The 15226-nt window shown below is 34.0% G+C and overlaps 1 pseudogene; it reads left to right on the top strand.

Annotated features, from left to right (window-relative positions):
- The first annotated feature begins 10227 nt into the window (after nucleotides 1-10227).
- LOC124509974 (protein BTG4-like) lies at nucleotides 10228-14927 on the top strand (annotated as a pseudogene).
- The last annotated feature ends 299 nt before the right edge of the window (nucleotides 14928-15226 follow it).

Here is a 15226-nt window from a genome sequence, read left to right as displayed (position 1 = left end):
TTTGTGGCAAAAAAGAGAACTCTGACTCAAGGCAAGATTGTACCTTTAACCTCACCAACTTTTTTTGTATAGGGTACCATTGGTCTCAAACTATACATTGAAAAAATACTGATACAGTTTTTACTGCATCTAACACATTCTGCCTTGTATTATCAGTTATTTTTGTATGTGGATTATTTTTTCAGTTATCTAACATAGTATTTTAACTATATTAATTTTTATGTTGTAAATATTTTATATTTTCCTGATGTGTATACAACTGTGAAAATAGGAGTGAAATAATAAATAAGCTCTACTTTTGGAGGAAAAAGAATATGACTCAAAATAAATGTTATCATTGTTTGATAGAATATCTCTATATGCAAATTCCTGTCTAAAACATTGGACTGTTTAACCTATTTATATTTGTGTTTACATTGGTCATCTCATAATACATTTTTCATTTAACATACATGTCCCAAAATTATGTTTTTTTCCCTTTCTTTGGAATCACTCAGTTAGTTTCTTTTTCTGTTTCCCTCTATGTTTTTCAATTTGTTTTAGCAGTTAACTTAGAGATTATATATGCATACTTGCAATATGACAGTAATACAAATTTTGAGAGTAATAAAAATGTATTAATCTGTGTTTTTATCTGCTGAAGAAAGTACTTTATATTTTCTTTCAACACTTTAAAAATACCAAGCCACTGCAGTCTCTTCAGCAAGTGGTGCTGGGAAAACTGGACAGCGACATGCAGAAGAATGAACCTGGACCACTTTCTTACACCATACACAAAAATAAACTCAAAATGGATGAAAGACGTCAATGTAAGACAGGAAGCCATCAAAATCCTTGAGTAGAAAGCAGGCAAAAACCTCTATGATCCTGGCCTCAGCAACTGCTTTCTCAACACATCTCTAGAGGCAAGGGAAACAAAAGCAAAAATGAACTACTGGGACCTCATCAAAATAAAAATCTTCACAGCGAAGGAAACAATCAGCAAAACCAAAAGGCAACTGACAGAATGGGAGAAGGTATTTGAAAACAACATATCAGATAAAGGGTTAGTTTCCAAAATCTATAAGGAACTTATCAAACTCAACACCCAAAGAACAAATAATCCAGTGAAGAAATGGGGCAAAAGACATGAATAGACACTTCTCCAAAGAAGACATCCAGATGGCCAACCGACACATGAAAAATGCTCAACATCACTCATCATCAGGGAAATACAAATCAAAACCACAATGAGATACCACCTTATACCTGTCAGAATGCTAACATTAACAAGTCAGGCAACAACAGATGTTGGCAAGGATGTGGAGAAAGAGCATTTCTTTTGCATTGTTGGTGGGAATGAAAGCTGGTGCAGCCACTCTGGAAAACAGTATGGAGGTTCCTCAGAAAATTAAAACTAGAACTATCCTATGACCCAGCAATTGCACTACTAGGTATTTATCCAACGGATGCAGGTATGCTGTTTCAAAGGGGCACATGCAGTCCAATGTTTATAGCAGCACTATCAACAATAGCCAAAGTATGGAAAGAGCCCAAATGTCCATCGATGGATGATTGGATAAAGAAGATATGGTATATATATACAATAGAGTATTACTCGTCAATCAAAAAGAATGAAATCTTGCCATTTGCAACTATGGGGATGGAACTGGAGGACATCATGCTAAGTGAAATTAGAGAAAGACAAGTATCATATGACTTCACTCATATGAGGACTTTAAGAGACTAAACAGATGAACATAAAGGAAGGGAAACAAAAATAATATAAAAACATGGAGGGGGACAAAACATAAGAGACTCTTAAATATGTAGAACAAACTGAGGGTTACTGGAGGGGTTGTGGGAGGGGGGATGGGCTAAATGGGTAAGGGGCATTAAGAATATACTCCTGAAGTCATTATTGCACTATATGCTAACTAACTTGGTTGTAAATTAAAAAATAAAATAAAATTAGAGACTTTGTCTTAAAAAAATACCAAGCCACTGTTTTTTGGTTTCTTCCATAGTGCTTCTCCAATGAATCCCTTTTCTGACTGCCTTCAAGACTTTCTGTTTGTCTTTGGTTTTTGGCAATTATTCAAAAGTGACAATGCATGATGTTACAAAGATGAATACATCCATTCCAAGTGAAAGTTGAAAAAAACAAAATTCAAGTTGAGTCCATGAATTTGAATGTAAAGGAATACAAAATGTTTGGTGATATTCTTTCATATCCCATATTATGACTATCTTTATAAAACTACCTGCATGTCAATCCTTTTGTGTCTACTAACAAAAAATACCCCCAGTTATCTAAAAGGATTATCCTTATCCAATTCTCCTCCGATTCTCATTACATAATGTTTGGAGCCAAAGTTTTCTATACTTCTATACTTCTAACAAAACAATATATTATAACAGATTGATTTTAGAAGTAGATATAATAATCTACCTATCTTCTAGTAAATCAAGTATGAAAGGAATTTACAAAAATGTGAAGCAATTAATTATAGCATGAATTATATTTCATTTTGGAAAAGATAATTATTTTTTGTAAATATATGTATGTTACACTAACAAAATGGATATATTATTGGTATTTTAAATATGAATTAAATGAATATTGAGAATATTTTTGTCTTATTTTCTAATACATTAAACACAAAGAAAGCATTTTGATGACTTGAGTATTTTAATAATGTAAAACATTCTTGTAAAAAAATATGCTTTGGATGTGCCTACATGTGGTTGTCTTTATATTTATCTTGTTTGGGATCTAGAATTTCTTGAATATTGGATCCACACAGCTTCTTGGTATTGGGAAACTCCTCATACATTAACTCTTTTGGTATTGTGCTGAATCCCCTTTCATCTTTTTCTGTGATTCCAGTTAAACAAATGTTAGACCTTTAACTCTTTTCTACACATCTCCTGTTTCTTTTCTATATATTTTACTCCTTTCTGTCTCCGTGCTTCAGCTTGTATTTGTCTATTGACTTTCCCTCCATTTCAGTAATCCTATTATTGGTGGTCTATTCAATTGTCATATCATATATTTTTATATATCATATATTTTATATATAAAATATCATATATAAAATATCATATATAATATGATGTATAATATATCATATATTTTTGAACTTTCATTTGAATTATTTTTTATGCAGACTTTCCTCATTTTAGACAGTATTTATAACTAGAAACTCTTGCATATTGGAACTGTGTCTTTGCTTTGCACGGCTCTCTGGTTGCTGGAACCATGCAAAGCAAGAACATGGTCTCAACGTGCACATGTTTTAGCATCTACGGTGCCATGCCAAGTGAGGACTTCAAGTATTCAAATTATCTACTAATACTTCTTTACACTTCTTTATTTTCTTGAAGTATTCATTATGTTTATTTAGAATTCCTTCCTTATTAACTCTACTAATTACAAGAGTAATACTCAGAATGCTAGCATCTGATTAGATAAGGAGTTGTTTCATAATGTAAATTTACTACATCCCTCCTTAATTCAATTGATTTTATAAACATCATTTATATTTATATAAATGTATTTATATTATTCTAGGTGTCTAAAGAAGGAAAAAATACAGAATTAATAGCTATAATTTCTTCTGGGATAATTTTTAATAGAATAATTTAAATAATGTTAATTATGGAAAGGCTAAAGAGAACCTTTACTTTTAATTCAATGTTCTTCTTTTTATAAATTACAGAATACAGTTTGCCTCAGCAAAAATTATGTTCCTGAAAGGGGAAGATGTATGAAAACATTTAAAAAAACCTTAAGTATAATACAAAGCTTGAGAAATGAGTATATATATATATTATGAGGGTGAAGGGAAAAAAATATGGATTCCAACAGGTGTGATTCAAACATATAGTAATCATTAGAGTAGGCCTTGAAGATATTGGATTCTGTATCACCCCTTCATTTTTCGTATCCTACTTTCTATCCCCTTTCTATTTCAATCTTGTACCACTTCATATGATCATCAAAGCCCTGTTCTGAGTGAAGGTGGAAAGAAAATAGGAACACTCAGACCACACAATGTTAGAACAACTGACATCTCAATCTCTGATTGAGATCATTCTCAAATAAGCCAATGTTACTTCTTCCAGTGAACGAATTATTCTATCTCCTACAGAATATAGAATTCAGCTACAAATCCTATTTTTCCTGAAAATAGTAAAGCTTTTAATGGTCTCTTTTCTGAAAATGGTGTTATTTGGCATCCTCATCCTAGCAAATTTATAGTCTAAGTTTGGTTTGTCATTCTGACTACTTTAAAATATTTTTTAATGTTTATTTATTTTTGAGAGAGAGAGAGACAGAGAGACAGAGCATGAGCAGGGGAGGAGCAGAGAGAGGGAGACACAGAAGCAGGCTCCTGGCTCTTAGCGCCCCTTTCAATCTGACTACTTTAGATACAACATGGTAAAAATATATAAACATACACTGATGTTCAAGTACTTAATTCCCAAACTATTTTCTTTATCATAGAAGCAGAATAGTACGAGATAGAATAATATACAATAATGAACAGAAAGAGAGCAAATTTTGTGTTACTTTAATTTCTTTTCTGACATTTTTAATTTGAGTCAATTATAACTTCATATGAAGTTTCCAGGAACTGTATTCCCTGGCTGAAAATCAGTACTCCAAAGAAACTCTTTCTTTTTAAAAAATTCTTACCATTAAAGAGCAATTGTGTATGATTGGTATCAACATGGGTTTTTTTTCCACATCTACAAAGCAACTACTGTCAACCTTTCAACATTTACTGAAAATAACCCTTCATCAGAGCTCCTAGATTCATACACAATACTATTTCACCATTAAGTTTGAAGACTTGATTCATGTGCCTGTGAAACTCTGAAATTTCCTACTATTTTCCAACCTTTTAGTGATTTAGGAGAAAGTGAAGAAAGTAGACTAGCAACTAAAAAGTCACACTCAAAATGAACACTTTTCTCTCTTTTTCTTTTAAGAGGTGAGGAGAATTCCACATTTAAAAAAAAAGTGAGAAGCCTTTCTCCTTAGCTTCGTAAAGGTAGCAGACAACCCATAGATTCTCCAATAAAAGCATTTTATAGGATTTCCAGGAAAAAGGATATTGCTGGGATGATTTTAAAATGATTTTAAGAAAATGAAACTGTACAAGTATGTGTAGTTTTTCCTTCCCAGCTCTGTCTAGAATATTGCTCTTTAAGATATATTAAAGTGTGTTTGAAGATAGACTCATCTTTACCTTATGGTACATGCTTTTTGCATTTGCCCAACAAAGTTTGAACTCAGGCTTGATAAACCCTATTAAAATAGGTTGCATATATGTTCAATTGTGTGGAAAATAATATTGGGAAGAGGAGAGAAAAGTATATACAGCAAACAAGTCTCAACATTTAAGTCTCTAAAATTAAAAGAACTTTTTTTAAAATGTGTATTTATTTTTGAGACAGAGAGAGACAGAGCATGAGCAGGGGAGGGGCAGAGACAGAGGAAGACATAGAATCTGAAACAGGCTCCAGGCTCTGAGCTGTCAGCATGGAGCCCTTTGTGGGGCTTGAACTCATGAACCTTCGAGATCGTGGCCTGAGCTGAAATCAGACGCATAACCTACTGAGCCACTCAGGCGCCCCAAAAGATCTTTAAATGTAAAGGTCTACAAAGAAAAAAAAATCTTAATTCAAGTCTAACATCATTATTCACTAGCCTCTCTTAGTAAACTAAATTAAGATACTCTAAACTTATTTTCTAGAAATGGGAATTAATATAATACATTTATTCTAGGGATCTTTAATTAAATGGATCTACTTAGTGATAAAACCATATGAGAAATCACAGGTTTATATTTGAATTTGGCAAGTTAAAATCATATTCTTTGTTTCTGAGGAATTAATTTCTTAGATTGCAAAGACAATAGTATAGAATTCTCAAGTAATACGCCTGTTATATTATCAGTTGTAAGAGGTAAAATACCCATGATAGCTTTGGAGGAAACCCATGTTTTGCCCTGATCCCTCTACTGTCTCTATTCTAAATTTGAAGAGAATGATTTCTTCTTGGTGACCTAATGTGATCTTTATTTTGTTCTATTTCTACAGCTCTGGTGTAGTTAACTGCTGTTGTGATATACAATGAATTATACTGATGTGAATACTTTTTTAAAAGATATAACACAATGGATATTATGCAAACATTAGTAAGTTAAATGTAAATTATGTTGTTAGAACCTACAGCCCTTCCTGAAGTCAAGGCTGCTCCCTTCCTGAGAAGCGAGGTTTCTTTACCAAGTTTTATTTTTTATTGGTCTCTGTTGTTCTTGATGAAGCAAAGCATTTGACCCCCTTGGAAAAATTCATTATGTTTGCAAGTAAGCACAATGTCAAGTAAACATTTACCATACCAAGTATTTGACTTTCTCTAAATCTTGAGATTTTCTCATAGAAATGTTTATAAATTTTCCTCAGGACTCCCCATACATTTTTCTCGTGTCATTACTCAGCTTAATTTTTAGTTTAAAATTGGTTTAAATTTCTTCTCCCTTGGGGCGCCTGGGTGGCTCGGCCGGTTGAGTGACCAACTTCGGCTCAGGTCATGATCTCATGGTTTGTGAGTTCAAGCCCCACCTTAGGCTCTGTGCTGATGGCTCAGAGCCTGGAGCCTGCTTCTGATTCTGTGTCTCCCTCTCTTTCTGCCCCTCCCCCACTCATGCTCTGTCTCTCTGTGTCTCAGAAACAAATAAACATTAAAAAAAATTTCTTCTCCCTCATAAAGTGTCTGAGACAAAGACTTCCATTTGTTTAATAGCTGTCTCACAATATTTCTTAGGTTTGATCACGTGTGCATGTGTACAAGATCTTTGGATGTATATAGAATAACATTTTGGCAAGACAGAATATGGAAAATACAATTTCCATTTTGTCACAAGATGTGGTTTCATCATATGGTATTACATTAAAAAACATAAAACATAATCTTTTCGATCTCAAAATGTATATATTTCAAATTGATAAACAAATTCAGTTCCTTTTTCATGTTCAGAAATGGTTTACAGGAAAGACACTTATTTTGTTAATACTGTATATTTCATGACCAAAATTTTATTCTATACATTTAAGACATACACCCAGAGCTTTATACTCCCAACAAATCTGGACCAGAAAATAGAAACACTTGATGCTAATTAACTATGTAAAGAGGATTAAAGTGCTAAGAAATAACCTTTGCCTTAATCAGTGGTAAATTTATTTAAAATGTTAAGAAAATGGAAGGAAGATGATAAAATCATTTTTGCTAAAAGGAGTATTAAGAAAAATGTTTTTGATTCTCTAAATTCTATAGGCAATACTCTCACTGGTGGTCATTTAATTATTGGAGAGGAAGCTGTGAAAATGGCCCCCAGCAGGAGTGCAGATTTATCATTATGCATATAGAGTAGAAAACTGAGCTTAGGCTTTTAAGATATACTCCTGCATGGAAAAAAAAAACAAAAAAACAACAAAAAAAAAAACCCTGATAAGCTGTGTGAGTGTGGTTTAGATTGCTCTGGTACATGGTCAAAAGCTAAGCAGAAACATTACTGATTGCCAGCACTAGAAACATGTGTTGTCCAGAGGAGAAGGAGGCAAACAGCTGTAGATACTGCCACGTGAAAGGAAATTTCTTGAGTATTTTTTTAAGTGATAAAAATCACATTGGATAATTCCCCATATTTATTGTTGAGAAGTCCAAAAGATTCATCGGTAAACACTCTTCATTTCCACAGGAACCTTACATTGCCACAGGGCATGTCACACTGACATATTGTTTCTGTGGAAGCCAGCCGCATAGACTGAGCTGACTACAGAAACAGCAAGTATTCGAGTATAACCTTAGTCCATCTGGACTTACGAGATAGTTTTAAGTTTCATTCCGCTGTTATTAGTATGATGACAACCATCCCAGTCTATTTTCAGAAGCTTGTCTGTCCAGTTTCTCATGAATTTTATCAGGGAAAAAGTGCTGATAGTGTTCGAAATTACCAAAGGATATTATTATGGAGAAGATTGTGGATACCAAAGGTGACAACTTTTACCATGCCTGTTGAGCTAAACTTCATTATCTTCTACCAGTGGAATGCAATGTGCTCCACCATGCACTGCAGCTCATTTACACATATTTATATATTTTTCAAAAATATTCGTATTGCTCTTAGGATACTGCCACCTCCCCAAACCTCACAATGATTTAGTTTCCCGTACTTTCCCTATAATCTATCATGATTTTGACCATGAGTTTGATTAACACCAAAATCCTTGCACCTGATAATATCTCATGATCTAAGCATCACAAAAAATATTTCTGCCCAGCAAAAAGAAAGAGTGGTTTTTTCGTAATCACTAAGCAATAGTTTAGAATTTATTCTTTGACATAGATTCAATAACTGAGTTTGAATTTTGAAAAACTAATTGAATATTAACGACCTAGTTTTTTTCACATGTAAAATCAGAAAACTTTCTGTGTCGGTTAAAAGACTTTAACTGGTAGGACACCTGGGAGGCTCAGTCAATGGAGCATCCAACTCTTGACTTCGGCTCAGGTCATGATCACACAGTTCGTGAGTTCAAGCCCCTCACTAGGCTCTGTGCTGACAGATGGGAGCCTGTTTAGTATTCTCTGTATGCCTCTATCTCTGCCCCTCCCTGCTTGTGTTTCTCTCTCTCTCTCTCTCTCTCTCTCCACTCCCCTATCTCAAAATAAATAAATAAATAAACATTTAAAAAAGACTTTAACTGATGTTGAACTGGATGAAACTAAAGGAAACTTTCCTGGAAAGAGGATAAATAACTTGTTTCTAGAGAGAAATTGTCATGACCATGTAAATTAATAGCATCACTTTCTGACAATATTGCTCTACTTCACTTATTAACAATACAACCAACTATGATGCTCTGTTTTAACATATTTTGAAATAATTTAACAAAATTTTCTAAGATTTAATACTCAGTCCTTAGAATGTCAAGATGTAATAAATGCACATTTAAAATTTTTTACAGTTTGAAAATCATGCAGAAGTATCAAGCCACTTCTAGAATAGGGAAAAAATTCACTTTAGTATGATAAGTGCAATACTGTGATTTGAGGCTAAACTTGGATTATATGGATAGGAAACATAATTACCTTAGTAATATTACTGTCTAAACTGTAAAACAAAAGCAAACACTGGAATGTTATAACATTCTACCAGCATTATATAAAATTTTGGTACTCATTTGTGATATTTTAGTAGACATTCTAATGTTCTGTTATTGAATTGCTTTAATAGCATCACAGTCTGTGTCCTATTACTGACTTCCATGAACAGCATGAAACAATTGGGTTTTCGTAATACAGTTGTAGAAGAAAGTGGTTTATCATATAAATTGGTATCCATAGGAGTAAATAATTCTGATGAGATTTGCCTCATTTATTTTAAGAAATAAAAAAGTATCACTAGATTTCACAAAGCATAATTAAAATCCTAATTGAAAATGCTGTGTGCTACATGTGTACCGTCATCTCCCTTTTTTGAGTTCTGCCAGTATTTTAAATACATCTTGAAAGCACACAATAAGGGTAAGACAATGCCTTTGTGATTTATACCTAGTGTTATAGATTAAATGTTTGGAAAATTTCCCTCTTTGTATTATAAAAATGATTGATTGTCAGTGAATTTAGAGTTGGTTTATTATGAAAATTGATAAAGACATTAGCAAAAAAATTGACAGAGATATTAGAGTACATAATTAAGCTTTTCTACATGGTTTTATAGGTAGAATTAACTCTACCTATTAACTCTTTCTGGAACTATTCATCTTGTTAATCTTACAATACACACACTAGTTTCTGATTGTCTGAATTAATGCAACTTCATATGAACCAAAGATTAGCTTAAACAGTGAAATCATCATGCTTATTAAAGTTTTTGTTTTTAAACCTTAGTGTTCTGGGGCGCCTGGGTGGCTCGGTCGGTTAAGCGGCTGACTTCGGCTCAGGTCATGATCTCGCGGTCCGTGAGTTCGAACCCCATGTCGGGCTCTGTGCTGACAGCTCAGAGCCTGGAGCCTGTTTCAATTCTGTGTCTCCCTCTCTCTGACCCTCCCCCGTTCATGCTCTGTCTCTCTGTCTCAAAAATAAATAAACATTAAAAAAAATTAAAAAAAAAACAAAAAACCTTAGTGTTCTGTCAGCAAAAATAAAGAAAATAAATCTAAGCTATAATGGTTTTAGGCAAAGAAACTAAACCAGTCAAAAGTGGTAAACTCTTTTAAAGTATATAAAATTACTCGGCACTTAATAAAAAAACATAATACTGCTAGTTCCTTTTTATAACCATATTCAATAATGTGACTTTAGACTCTACTTATTATAATGCTAGAGCAGAGCATTGCAATTTAATATTAGAATTATAAATCAAATGGAAATGTTTTGCCTATAGCCCAAAAAGAAAAACGGATTTGTTTGACTTGTAAAAGAATCTCTTCAATTTGCTATCTACCAAATATGTGATATTTTATTACAAATGCCATCACAATACAGGGAACAGAAAGTTATCAGTCCAATAACTAAGGAGATATTTTATCCTTATTTAAAGTAATTACATTAATCAGGACATACTTTACAAAATGTGTATTCATCTTTCAGGTTAACAATAAGGAATAGAAAAAAACTCAGAATATAAAGTACGTAAGTACTCACAAGGATCATCTATGACCTTATTACTGTTTTTCACCATATTTTATTTGTTTTATTTTGTTTTCATAACAAGATATGAAATGGTCATACATTTGTATTCTCTAAGCTGATGCTAAATCATATTTTTACCCTGAAAAACTTCATCACAAAACAATGGTTTTTGTTAGACCAGTTGTGGACTTGAAGTTTTGAGAAAACCTAGATGAATTTTTATGTGTGTATGTATATATGTACATATATATATATATATATATATCTTTTGTAATTTATAAATGAACCTTTGTATGTATCAAGTACGGACCTAACAGAAACCATATTACTAGTTGTTAGTATTTTAACATTCTGATATATTACTAAAATGGTAAAAACACAGACAGAAATCTTAATGTTTTATCTTCAAAATGTTTCACTTTACCATTTGAATTCATTCTAAGATGGCTTATTTGAAAGCAAATATTAAAGCTCACTGGAGTATGGCTAATATCTTCAGCTGCTCTTCATTCCTTCCTTGCGTCCCCTGAAAGTAGGGATGTAGGAAATGAGCTGAATCTGATATAGTCCAGCTGAACCTGAATTTTCCTTTTCCAAGTCTTATGGAGAACAACAGCAGAGAGGTTTTTTTTTTTTTTCTTTAAACTTAAGGACTTAAGACAACTTTGAAAAGCTAATAAATGATCAGGTAAAATGGGTTATTTTGAATAAACATGAAAGAAAGTACATCAAGACGACTCATCATAATTGATAGTTGAATAAATAACATTCAAGACATTGTTTTTATTTATTTTTTTAATTTTTTTTTTTACTGTTCTTATTTATTTTTGAGACAGAGAAACAGAGCATGAGCAGGGGAGGGGCAGAGAGAGAGGGAGACACAGAATCTGAAGCAGGCTCCAGGCTCTGAGCTGTCAGCACAGAGCCTGATGTGGGGCTCAGACTCACGGAGTGTGAGATCATGACCTGAGCTGAAGTTGGACACTCAACCGACTGAGCCACCCAGATGCCCCACAAGACATTGTTTTTAAGTGTTTATTTATTTTTCAAAGGGAGGGAGGGATGGAAGGAGGAAGGGGGAGAGAGAGAGAGAGAGGAGAGAGAGAGAGAGACAGTGAGAGAGAATCCCAAGCAGGCTCCTGTCAGCACAGAGCCTGATGTGGGGCTCAAACTCATGATCTCAGACTGTGAGATCGTGACCTGAACAGAAACCGAGGGTCAGATGCTCAACTGACTGAGCCCCCCAGGTGCCCCTCAAGACATTTTTGTTAAAATCGTTTGTCAAATATCTCATTTTAAGATCTGATGAAAGATACCTCCAAGCCTCTTGAAGGTTTAATTTTTACTTTTTTAGTGAATAACCTTATACCTCTCCCTTTATAACATTCAAAATAAAATGCATTAAGTATACAGGGCACTATTTTTTACTTTATTTATCATAATATTTCTTTGAAATGTGATGATTGGACTTATTCAAAGAAGAGAAATGGAGCTCTTTTTTGTGGTGCCTTGGAGGTGGGTCGAGTGCTTCAAGGATAAAGCTGAATAACTTTTTTCCAGATACTTGCTGCCAGAAACTCATGGAAGTGTATGATAAGTGCAGACTTTGTGCCTTTTATGAGAAGCGTGTGGCCATGGAAGTTGCTGATGATACTCTAGGAGAAGAATGGACAGGTTATATGGTTGGAATCAGCAGTGCAAATGACAGACAAGTCTTCCCCATGAAGTAGGGTGTCTTCATCCATAGTTGTGTGCCTGGTGTTAGACAGGGACATTCCTGTTACAGACCAAGGACCAGAGAACAAAACTCAATAGTGTTTGGGTTTGCATTGTGCATGCTGTCTGAAAGTTCTGATGTGAAAAAAGGGGAGAAGGATATGATACTTACTGATACTCCTGTTGATTCCTCTCCTGTGGCCCGAAAGAGTTGGCACAATCCACAAGATTTTAAATCTTGTAAAGATTATGTTCATCAGTATGTTATGAAAAAGCCTATAAGCAAAGAAGGTAAGAAACCTATGACCAAAGTGCTTGTTAGTCCATGTGTCTTTCAATAAATATGGACATGTTACTCTGAAGAAATAGCATACTAAGGAAAATAAGAAAAAAGCTGTAGAATATGATAAACTTGTGGCCAGGAAAATGAAAGGGTCACAGAAAAACGCCAAGAATAGATTGCTGGAAGACAGAAGCTGCCTTCTCTGGGAAATTTTACCTTTAAGACTGAATCTAGTCAAAAATGAGATTTTCTAAGAGTAACAAATAAGATGAAATAGCAAAAAATAAAGTAAGGTAAAAGGCAATTAAAGCTATTCTATATATGGTAAACAGAATAATATCCCTTATCCCAAAGATCTCTCCAGGACCTGTGAATATATTTAGTTTCATGACAAAAGGGACTTAAGATTGCAGATAGAATTAAAGTTGCTACTCAGCTGACCTTAATATAGGTAGATTACCCAGGGTAATCCAATGAATCTAATTGAATTGCAAGAGTACCCATAAGTAGGAGCAGGAGGGAGAAGGGTGAGACAAAGGACGACGTGATTACTTTAGAGGAGCCTAGAGAGGTGTGACATTGCTGTTACTGAAGATGGGGGGAAGGCGGCTGTGAATGTGGGCATCATCTAGAAGCTAGAAAGGGCAAGGTAACAGATGATGTCCTGGAGAGCCCAGAGACCAGTGCACCACTGCTGACATCTCTACTTTCTTTTGGTTGAGTGAGACCCCAGTTGGACTTCTGAACTACAGACTGTAAGTTCGATACTTTTTTGTTGTTTTAAACTACTAAGTTTGGGGAAATTTGTTAAAGCATCAATAGGTAAGTAGTGAAACATATCCTACTTTTTTGTATCCTAGAAAAAAATGGACAAAACACTGTAAAACTATATATATATATATATATATATATAGTTATATATAATGTGAATTGACAAAAACCTTAGTTGAGTCAATGTGACAATACTGTTGACAATTTAAAATATGCCCTTTGTGTCCCTCATTCAGTTTCTGAGGGTTTATCCCAAAGTTACATTTACACATACAGAAAATGATATATATATATACAAAAATACTAATTTGAGAATTTTTTAACTAAAAATATTTGAAAGAAGTAAATATAAATCAAGAGAAAATAGCTTTATGTGCCTTGGTGTTTGTGAACATAGTGCTTTTATAGACTCTCCAATAGTTACAGTTTCAAAGAAAGTATCTTGGCACTTGAAGATAGGTGAGGGTTAATTACTTTGAAAAGCATACATTTTTGAAAACTTGTGTATTGTAACATGTGTATTAACCTATTAGAAAAGTGTTTTTAAAAATAATAGTGTAAATTTCAGGGCTAATGGATGGTGATTGTTTTTCAAGGGATACAGAAGTATGGGTGACAGTCAAAAACTTCATAGTTGGCCTTCCAACTGTGGCCTATGTTTTGTTGAAGATAAAGTTAGGTTTTGCCTACATACTATTAAATTTTACTTAAATCATAAGAGATGAAATTGTAACAACACCTTTCTTTGTCACCGGATTAGTGGGAAGACAAACATGAGAAATGGAGTAAATAGCAAATAGATTTTGCAGAACAGCTGATGATGATCTTGTTTGAAGCATAAGAAACCACTGGCACTCTGATTGCCCTTCCAATGGGCAAGTCTACAGGTGTATCAGGATAAACAATAATTAGAACAGAAGTCCCATCCTAGAAAAAGGGCTTGTACTGAAAGTGAATTTGAATTTTTCACTTGAGAATTCCAAAGTCACTAGATTAGTGGGGTGAGGCATGAGAAGTTAGTAAATAGCAAATAGACTTTGCAGAACAGCTGATGATGATGTTGTTTGAAACATACAGAAACCACTGGTACTCTTCTCTTAAAATGGACAAGTCCCAGGTGTATCAGGATAAGCAATGATTAGAACAGAAGTCCCATCCTAGAAAGGGCTTGTTCTGAATGTAAATTTCAGTAAATTTGCATTTTTCACTTGGGAGTTCCAAAGGAAATGACTATATGGGTAGATCTCTTTGACTTGTGCTGTAAGTATGGTGAGAAAAATCCTCTATTTTGGGAATGGAATCTCTCCCAACAAAATAGTTATGATGTTAACAGAGCTACATTAGACTACTTTGGCACTTAGCCCAATGAAGAAAGTTGTAACAAAGAACCTCAAGTAATGCCTAAGTCAGCAATCATTTAACTCAGCTATTTATCAGGGTGAAAACTTCAAACAGCCAAGTTAATCTTGGTTCCAAATTGCCCACAAAAATAATGTGGTGGGTAGCTGTATGCGCCTCCTAAAAGAAGAAATCTAAGAGTCCTATACCTGTGTCTATACACAGGGTAGACAGGGACCGGTGGGTCTAGACAAATTGATAATATACAGTGGCTGGGCACTTGGTGGGGTAGACCTTGGAGGAACAGCTCTATTTTCTCTAAAATGAAAATGAGTCTAAGTTTGAGAGGCCCAGGAAACAGAAAATAAATCACAGTAGTGAGTAGGGTGCAAGACGGTGAATCATCTCCTAAAGATCAAAAATAT

The sequence above is a fragment of the Lynx rufus genome, unplaced genomic scaffold, assembly GCF_022079265.1.
Source record: "Lynx rufus isolate CCGP_SWC_20201006 ecotype Redwood Valley unplaced genomic scaffold, mLynRuf1.p SCAF_1, whole genome shotgun sequence".
Taxonomy (NCBI): Eukaryota; Metazoa; Chordata; class Mammalia; order Carnivora; family Felidae; genus Lynx; species Lynx rufus.
This window is presented reverse-complemented; position numbering and strand designations above follow the sequence as displayed.